The sequence below is a fragment of the Amblyomma mixtum genome, chromosome 3 (genome assembly GCF_055824585.1).
Source record: "Amblyomma mixtum isolate Tamu chromosome 3, ASM5582458v1, whole genome shotgun sequence".
Classification (NCBI taxonomy): Eukaryota; Metazoa; Arthropoda; class Arachnida; order Ixodida; family Ixodidae; genus Amblyomma; species Amblyomma mixtum.
Window position 1 is genome coordinate 317,681,448 of NC_143014.1, and position 9,710 is coordinate 317,691,157.

General features: G+C 47.7%; 1 long non-coding RNA gene across 1 annotated transcript; it reads right to left on the reverse strand.

Moving 5' to 3' along the window:
* Positions 1 to 5,048: 5,048 nt before the first annotated feature.
* On the reverse strand, positions 5,049 to 7,576 carry LOC149355727 (uncharacterized). The gene is made up of 3 exons (XR_016289746.1): positions 7,367 to 7,576; positions 5,845 to 5,992; positions 5,049 to 5,429 (listed from the first exon to the last, which is right to left on the reverse strand). It is a non-coding gene; the product is annotated as an uncharacterized LOC149355727 (long non-coding RNA).
* Between the last annotated feature and the right edge of the window lie 2,134 nt (positions 7,577 to 9,710).

Sequence of the window (9,710 nt, forward strand, 5' to 3'; positions counted from 1 at the left end):
GACAGTCCCTCACTCTCTCTCTCTCTCTCTCTCTCTCTCTGTCGGGTGGTCGGTCGTGTGACCTTCCTCGCTCTGGACAGGCGCTCGCGAGAGTGCGTCAGCCACGGCATTGTAATACTCTTTGCGGTAGCGCACGGCAAAGTCGTACCTCTGCAGCAACAGGGCCCAACGCGCCAGGCGGTCGCTCGGCTCGCTGAGTCGTCTTAGCCAGGTGAGCGCCATGTCATCCATCTCGATCACAAATGCCACCCCGTCGACGTAGTAGTCGAACTTCTGCAGAGCAAAAACTATTGCGGGACATTCCTTCTCTGTCACCGAGTAGTTCCTCTCTGCCGGCGTCAATGACCGGCTCGCGAACGCTACCGCTCGGAGGACGACTTCATGCTCCTGAAGCAACACTCCTCGTAAGCCCAGGTCGCTTGCGTCTGGTTGAATCACAAACTCCCTGTTTAGGTCGGGTAGCTGCAACTCATCCGTGTCCGCGAGCACCTTGGTGGGGTTGCGCAGTACAGCCTCTTGCTACTGACCCCAACTCCAGCGCTCTCCCTTCATCAAAAGCTTTTTAAAGGTGCCTGCAGCGCTGCGCAATCTGGGATGAACTGGCGATAAAAGTTCGCCATTCCCAGGAAGCGTCTGAGACCCAGCTAGATCTGACGGCGACGGAAACTTAAACTAAGCCTCGAGTTTATCCTCGCACTGCAGAATGCGGCCTTTGTTGATCGTTAACCCCAACAGTGTTATTCGGGTCGCGGCGATCTGTGCCTTCTTCGGGTTCAAAGTGATTCCCGCGCACCTCAGCCTCTCTAGGATGTCCCTCAAGTGGCGCAGGTGTTCCTCGAACGTACTCGAGTACACCACGATGTCGTCTAGATATGCGAGCGCGTGGTGCCACTTCGAATCTGCCAGAACACGGTCCATTAGGCGCTTATAAGTAGCGGGTGCTCCTACCAAGCCAAAAGACATTCTCGTGGATTGGAAAAGACCTCTGTGACAAGTGAAAGCAGTTTTCTCCTTATCACACTCATCCATTTCAACCTGAAATTATTCGCGGCTAGCATCGAACGTAGTGAAGTACTTCGCCCCACCTAGGTTGGACACTAGAGAAGAAATTGTTGGTATAGGGTAAGTATCCTTTCTCGTAACCTCATTCAGTCTGCGGTAGTCCACGCAAAGCCAATATGCATCGTCTTTCTTTGGAACTAAGACTAGCGGGAAGCCGAACGGGCTGATAGAGCTCTCAACAACGCCAGTGTCGATAAGTTCGTCTAAGCCCCCGTCTAGTGCTTTTCTCTTAGCCAAGCTAATTGGTCTAGGATTGCACTTCCAAGGCAGTGCATCACCCGTGTCTGTTCTGTGTCATAGTAGTGTAGTGAGGCCAGGACGGTCCGTGTATGTCGCGTTGAATTCGTAGAACAGAGATGACAAACGTGCCTGCTCCCTCTCCGATACGCTGTTCACCTCCGACAACAAAGGGTGCATTGCCCTCCCCGGCATGGCAGAACAGCTTTCTACCGCGACAGCGTTCTCGGTGGGCCCTCTCTCAGCAGCGACTGTCCGCTCGCATGCTCGTCTCTGGCCGGCGGGGGTGATTCTTCACGGTCTCCCCCCGCTCGCGAAAAGCTTCAAGGCACCGGTGGTGCGCTCTCGATAGCCTCCGCTGGTTATGTCTATCACAATGCCTGTCTTGGCTAGGAAGTCTCGCCCAAGAATTACAGGAACGGATAAACAGGGAACTTTCAGGCGTCTTTCTCAGCGAACCACTATCCTAGCTGCACCGCTAGATTGCGCTGTGCCACTCACGAAACGAAAAGATTCCTTCTCAGGAATCGGAAGGAGGCTGAAGGCTACCGGAAAATGAGTAAAGCAATTAGTCAGAATTTAGAGTTTCTCGAGAAGTCCTGCGTCTCGAAAAAAGTTAAAAACACACGGCAGGTTTTTTGCAACAACTGCATTATCTCCCAGAAGCTGTGCAGGATGAAAAGAAGTGTATTCATTATAAAGTTGAATAAATTTATGTTTCCCTAGTTTTCTTTTCTTCAATTAGTAATTTTATCCTCAACTGGAAACATGCGAATTGAGATGAAGTCCAAAATTTGTGTGGGATTCAAAACGACTGCCTTTCCGCCTCCACACAATGCATTCCGAAGACCATGAGACGGCCATTGCGACAGAACTGTTTGTCAAAGGAGGTTCCGGATGGTGTGAAACGATTCCTCATGTTGTGATGCACACGGCCTCGCACGAGGGCAACGCAGAGCCAACAGGTCGTGCTAAAAGATACTGCAGTGCTAGGGCACCGGGAAAATTGCGGCAGACCGAATAAAAAATTCAAGGCGGCACTTTTTTGACATGAAGTGCGGTGAGGAGAAAGGCTTTCGCGCGGTGTTGCTGCCTGTGTCACTGATGCGTGGTTAAGATGTTAATTAAGTACACATTTGTTTCTGAATCTTATACCCCTGTCACGCGGCCGACTCGGAACTCCCTTGGACTTCCTTGACCTAAATGAGTGCGAGGGACTTTCGCGTCGAAGGAGTTGTCTCCGTGTCACACGGCCTGTAACGAGCTTATCGGACGATCCGTCAGGGTCACATTAGGCGCTGTTTATTTAATGCAAACACATAGAAAATAACGTTAAAAACAACTGAAATGTTATTAATCCTTCATTGTTCTTCCAAAAGTGCTATTATCTAAGCGTGTTGTTTGGGGAATCTAATTATTCGCTCTTTTTCTCCCAGTTCTCAACGTGGTTGCACCGTCGTTCTGCTTGTTCGCTGTTTTCGGGAACTGTATTCTGCGGAAAAGTTTTTTTTTCGTGCGTGTTCGTCCGTTGAGCCATGAGTGACGAGAGCGAGCGCGTCAAAAAAAAAAGCGCGAAATCGCCCTTACTGTAGCAGCGATTTCGTCAATTGACGTTGAAATTGAGGCAGCAACGGAAAGGGTGCGCTTGATCAAGCAGCAGTTCTTGATCAACAACAGCACACTGATCGCACTGTCGTCATCACCGCGCCGTGCACGAAGGCAAGTGTGGGCTTATCATCGAGTTGGGCGATGGTTCGAGAATGTACTGCCGAACTTGGGATCACAGTCTTACAGACAATCGTTCCGTGTGTCGGAAACAAAATTCCGCAACATTGTTGATGCCTGCCGACCAATGATGACGCGACAAGCAATGAACATGCGGGAGCCTGTTCCCATCGAGAAGCGAGTGGCCGTGGCCCTCTATAAACTGTTCATCAGCTGAGGATCGGACAATCGCCCACCTGTTTGACCTGGGGAGGTCAACGGTCAAAAAGATACACAGGGTGTTTTGTGAAACCGTTGTGGCCGTTCTCGAGAAAAAGTGGGTGAAATTGTTGCCGGCTAATGAAATCGCCGACCATGTGAGAGAATTTCAAGCAGTTCGTGGTTTCCCACATGCAATAGGCGCATTAGACGGGTGTCATTTGCTGGTTTCTCCGCCGAAGGAGCACGCCAGCGACTACTATAACTACAAGGGCTAGTAAGTAAACAAAGAGGCGAATATTAATGTTTGCTGAATGTATGCTGCAAGCGCAATTTTCACCTAGTCAAGGTAGGAAGTGTGTACTAAACGTGCACAATGCACCTCAGCTGTGAGACTGCATGTGGGGCATGAAATTTATTTTTAAGGGCATTTTCATCGCATCATGTTTAAAATAAATAAATATGCATGGGTATTCATTAATGCCATTAAAGCCATCATCTGCTCAATAAAAAAATCGAAAGCTGATTTTGTTAACATGTAAACTGAAATCCAGGTTATCACTGGTCGTACCTAAATAGGGTTTTGTAAAATGGTACACATGCAATTAGGCTACACTGATAACGAAATGAAACAATTGCTTTGTAATTTTCTTGACGGTCACTGTGTGCCAGATAAAAACGCCCCCACAAAACACATTTATGCAATCGATCTCTGTGAATATATGAGCACAGCCTATAGTCAACAACAGAAGAGGCACACATGGCAGATCTGCGTGGTATTTCGGTCTTGTTTGCAGTCATTATGTTGGGCCATGCACAGTAATTGATTATGCACATTTTAAGGAAGTTAGCTTACAGAAAGATCTTTGGTACACAATGCACGTCCTACTGCATATCAAGCAATTTTCGGCATGTTAACAATGATGTATCTCGCTTCATACAATGATCAACATCAGTTTGCTTGCGCACGCTTGTTTGAAGCAGTTTGTCAGTGGTGTAGAACTAACTTCAGTGGAGTTAGGTGGTAACTGCATTAAATTCCAAACTAGCACACAACAGCAATAAAATGCAGGCTTAACTGAGAGGCACAAACTGTCACCTACTGCTGGAGTGTGTATTCACAGACGAATAATTGTCGAATGATCCAAATTTTGCACCCTGGTTTGGAAGTGCATGGATTTATTATTAAAGCAGAGGTCTTGTGTGATTGCAAATTGATTATGTTGTCCATTTTGCTTGCAGGTACATCGGCATCCTACTTGCTTTAGTGGACCATAAGTATAAGTTTCGGGCAACCAACATTGGCTGCCCAGGAAGGTGTCACGACTCGCATGTGTTTCAGAGCTCAGACCTGGCGAAAATTATTGCGGGCCCTAAATTTAGGCAGCCAAGCCTTACAGTTGGTGGTATTGATGTGCCGCCACTGGTCCTGTGCGACCAAGCATTCCCGTTGACACCAAACCTCATCAAGCGCATTGCTAAGCCAAGCACCCAAGCCGAGAATACCTTCAATTACGAGCTTTCAAGATCAAGAACGTTTGTTGAGAACGCCTTTGGAAGGCTGAAAGCGCGTTTCAGATTTCTCATGAAGCGCATGGAGTGTGATATGAAGAACGTGCCCACCATTGTGCGTGCATGCTGTGTTTTGAATAATATCTACGAACACTTCAATGACAGCTTATTACAGCAGTGGATAAATGAAGCAGAGTAGCACAACTATGTGTATGAGCATCCATAACATTTTACGGACGTTGTAAGTGGGAAAGAGGTGCGAGCTGCTTTTCAGTGTCTTGATCAAACTGGAGTGCACTAAGTGAAGCACAGACTGCACAATGGAAACCTACACTTAAGGTTTATTTAAAAACTCTCCCAGTAGGTGCACTAACTTTCCTTGAGCTTTCACTTGCCTCTCTCGTAGTGCACGCTCATGCTGTGAAGCTTCATTGAGAGCTGAGATCAGCTCTTTGATTTTCTAAAATTGCCACGTGAAACGTTTCTTGCTGGGAAACCCTATCCCGTTTCATTGGACGTGCTCCCTGGCTTGCAAAGCTCCTGTTGTGTTCCGGCTGTGGGGAGTCTGCTTCAGGAGACGTCGGTCCTTGAGGATTAATGTTTTCTTGAGCTGTCGGGGGCTCTTCTGAAAGACTGGCCGGATCATGTGATGGTGATGGTGATAGCCGGCTGCCTGACTGCATGTTGTAAATGATCTGAAATAAATACATCACGGAACAATTTGGTCATTTCACTTTGGATAAATAAGGGCGACAAAGGTTTGACTATACACAAAGCTTGCTGATAGAAGGAAGCACTTGCATGGACTTTGCACACGTTAGTGCTCACAACACTCCAAGTTTTTGAAACAGCAGGGGGTATGCTGTAATGCACTCTGTAATGCATAACAGAGCGACCCACTTAATTTTACAGATTTTGGAATGAGATCACCTAATAAAGGGCGGGTAGAAACGCGCAGTGTGCTACGACTGTGAAGTGTTTTTTTTTTTTGGTGGCTGCGGCTGGCGAAGGACAGGGTTAATTGGAGAGACATGGGAGAGGCATTTGCCCTGCAGTGGGCGTAGTCAGGTTGATGATGAATATTACGATGATAGAGAAAATGCAGCCTACCTGTTCAACCGTCTCTTCCGAGAAACGCACACTCTCTTGAACGAGTGAACGGTGGTTCCCGGGCAGGCTGCCCACAATTCAATAGAGTTCTCGGAAATAAACCCACTTGGTTCCTCCGGATCCCGTCGTGTTTCCACGTGCCTCTCTTCTGAAATCACAGAAAAAATGTAGAAACTGAGCTGTTTATGCGTACTGATATATTAGCACGATGTAAATAGTTCCCACTACACCATGATGACAAATCACTCATGCTTGTCAACACCCGCGAGCGTCTGATCTATATAGTGTCGGTCATCGCGGTTAACATGGTGGTGCGGAAATGAACGCAAGCAGCACAAAAAAATGGAAATTTTTCAAGCATCGGGAAGTGAAAATAACAGGCCATGTGCCCTTTGCATTTATCATTGTCAACTTTTGTAAACAGAACTGGCGTTTGCATTCTCCATTGTCAACTCCCTTCTCTCAACGGTACTAAATGCGTATACGTAAAAAGACTATGCTTACCTGTACTTTTGTCAGGTAGTCAATTTTTGCCTGAACTTGCTTATGTGACCGCACTATGCCTTCCGTACGAAGCGCCTGTACTTTGTCATCGTACACTTTGGCATTGTGCTTCTCGCCTCGCAGTGAGTCCAGACTATCTTCCCATAATCTTATAAAGACCCAGGTCTCCGCCTCGTTCCAAGTCGTTCGTGGCTGGAGAGGCGGCTTACACTTCACTGGCGGAGGCAGCGCGGGTTGCGCGGATGCTTCGTCCATCGTAAAGGTAGTACACGGGCGAGGTGCGAGCATGTGCGCGACCACAGATCAAAACAAACAAATATGGCGCAGTCGAGGCAAGCTTTCAAGCAAGCGCCTAGCTTGAGAGTACAGTGCTGCCACTAATTTTAAGCATAAGTAACCGAGCTGTAATGCTCGTTTTATGATATAACTAATTCCATCACTATTAAAATTTATTTATTGAAGACAAAGGTTGTTTACTTAACGGAAGTAAAGCGCACTGGAAGCGAGAGTACTCCCTTCTCCCTTCGAGGGAGTTGACCGATCTATCGCGGGGAACTTCAAATTTCCTTCCCTTAAGGACTGCCGTGTGTCACGGCACGCATCTCCCTCGAGATAAAGACTACCTTGGCTGAAGGGAGTTAAAAGGAGTTGAAACGTGCCCGTGTGACAGGGGCCTTAAATGCTGGAGACACTGGAGGGCGTTTGGAAGGCATTCGTCTGATTCGAAGCCTTTCTGCAAATACACTCCAGCGTCCTAGACAAGGAGAACTACATATGCGTAGGCAGGAAGTAGCGTAGCCATTGGCACGCTCGGCTGCGGAACGGAAGGATGGTGGTTCGAATTCCATCGAGCATAAAGGTTTTTTTTCTGGTCTGGCTAGAAAAACGTGACACTTCTGCTGAAAACCTTCGGTCGGAAACGATAAGGCAATAAAGGCTTTCGACTTGAAAGAACGAAGCACTAATTAGCGCTCTACTCGGCAGATATCTCACCGTTCTGTAGGTCGAAAGTACTCACCGCGTGCAGTACTGCTTCCTCCTCATCTCGTCAATGCGGGTCCACCTTCGCAGCATAGCATAGACGGATGCTGCTGCTTCAGACACTGTTTATATGAATACCTCGGCTACTGGCCCATCCAGCCACGGCCGATAAAACTACAACTACACCAACTGCGCAACAGCAGCGCTTGCGCCGGAATGCTCCCGCGGGGGCGGCTTTCCCAGCCGTTATCTATACTAGCATGGCTTGGCGATCACGCGCATGACAGCGCAGATACCCGCGAAAAACAGACAGGTCATGCGCAGTCGCGCCTGCGCCCCCTCGCACGCTAGCGATAGCGAAGGCCCGTGTGGCAGTAAAGCGCGACATTCTTCCAAGGTCCATCAACTGGTCGCGCTAGAAGAGACCGAACGCGTGCCGAACCCTGCCTCCGGCGGCATCAAATTTAACGGTGCGATTGGAAGGACCCTAGGCGCCCTACGACTGGTGCTCCTACCAAACTCTTTTATAGTATATATAACTATTACGATCGTGCTCACAAATGTTCAGTTAGTTGTCGGCTAAAAGGAAGACACGCAAAATTTGTTGGCAGTAATAATCTTGCAACATGTTGCTAGCACGCTCTCTCGGTCTTGTAACCCCGCCAGCCTGCTTAGCATGGGAAAGGTTTTAGCACGAAGCGTTACTTCAGCGCGAAAGCTGAAAAACCCCAGGTATAGAGTGAAGCCTTAACCTTTCACCTTTGACGAAGCGCCAGCGGCGGAGGTCTTGCGCAGCTTCTCTTTTATACGTGAAGACCCGGTACCCCCCCGCTCTCGGCTCCCGATAGCGGCTGACAATAACATCTTAATTGCGGTTTACTTTGAGACGGTGTTGCCTCAAGTGCTTTCGCATATCCTACTAGGGTTAACTACTCGGGTTACCTGATATTGACCCCACTACCCTCTGCGCACGCGCAACGTTGCCATAGCGATCGTTTTGCTACCCATGGCGCCATGACCCCAAAGCCGTTCTCGGTGTTAGCGTGTGCTTCACTCTAAACATTACTTAAAGGGACACTGAGAAGAAATTAGAGTTGGTTTATATCGATGGCATACGAGCTCCTAACCTCGAGAAGATCACTTTTATTGAGAGAAACGCTCGTCTAAGGTAGAAAAGAGCAAGAAGTGAAATACGGGTATCGTCGCCACAGACCAATCTCCCGAGTACAAGCGCTATAAGGAAATGCACAAAAAAACTTCATGGATCTCTGAGGCTGACAAACATGTATGAAGATTACGCGTTAGGATATTCAAGTATATAACTTTTGTTTTGTAACCGCTGGTGCAGTTTTACCCCAAGAGGAAGATGGAAAGAAGGTAACCTGAGTGTTCGAAGCCTAAGAAACCCTATACTTGGCAGCGCAACCGGCGGCCAGATGAGTTTCGGTATGTTCTAGTGCTTCGCGGCTATGTGCTTTGCGTGCCCGCGTGGTTTCGTTCTTGACGAGCTTCGATTTACGACCGTGGAGCAGCCGAGGTCGCACCTGCTACTAATGAGACACCTGTGGATAACTAATGTTGCACGCGCCTCCATGTTAGCAAACCCACCACTCGGCGTTTTTGGTCGTCCACGTACCAAGACGCTGGGCTGCATAACCAGCGCTATGGGCTATTATTAGATAATTTCTGGTTTTATGGGGTTTAAAATCCCAAAGCGACTCAGGCTATAAGGTACGCCGTAGTGGAGGGCTCCGGACAATTACAACCACATCGGGTGCACTGGCATCGCACAGTACACGGGGCTGTAGCACTTCGCCTCCCTCGAGATTCCACTGCTGCGGCATGGATCGAACCCGGGTCTTTCGGGTCAGTACCAGTGCACCATAACCATTAAGCCACCGCGACGGCTTATTACAAAATATAAACATGTCCGCACGTACCCTACACTGTAAAATTTTTTTTCCGAAAAAACAACTTTGCTGGCAGCAGCGTTGCCAGAAAGTGCCTGTAAATTCCTATTTTTTTGTGATTTCACAAAATTTTCTTTTCAGTGTACACAGAATTTGCGTTAAGGAACAGAAATTCTCTACTCTCCTTCAACAGAATCTTTCTGCTAAAATAAACATGCTTGTGTTTCTATATACAGAAAAAGGTATAACAACTGAATTTATACAGTCCACAGCCAGTGTCTCGTCTTTCAAGCATCTTTTATGTTATATTTTTTTCCCACCTTTTTCTATTTTCTGCCATAGAGTATTGTACATTGCATGCAATGTGATTCTACATTTCAAAAACCTTTGTGACAACACTTCATCTTCTGATTCACTGCACACATAAGCGTGCATTTCATGCAGATATCGAAAGGCCTTGACCAATGCAGA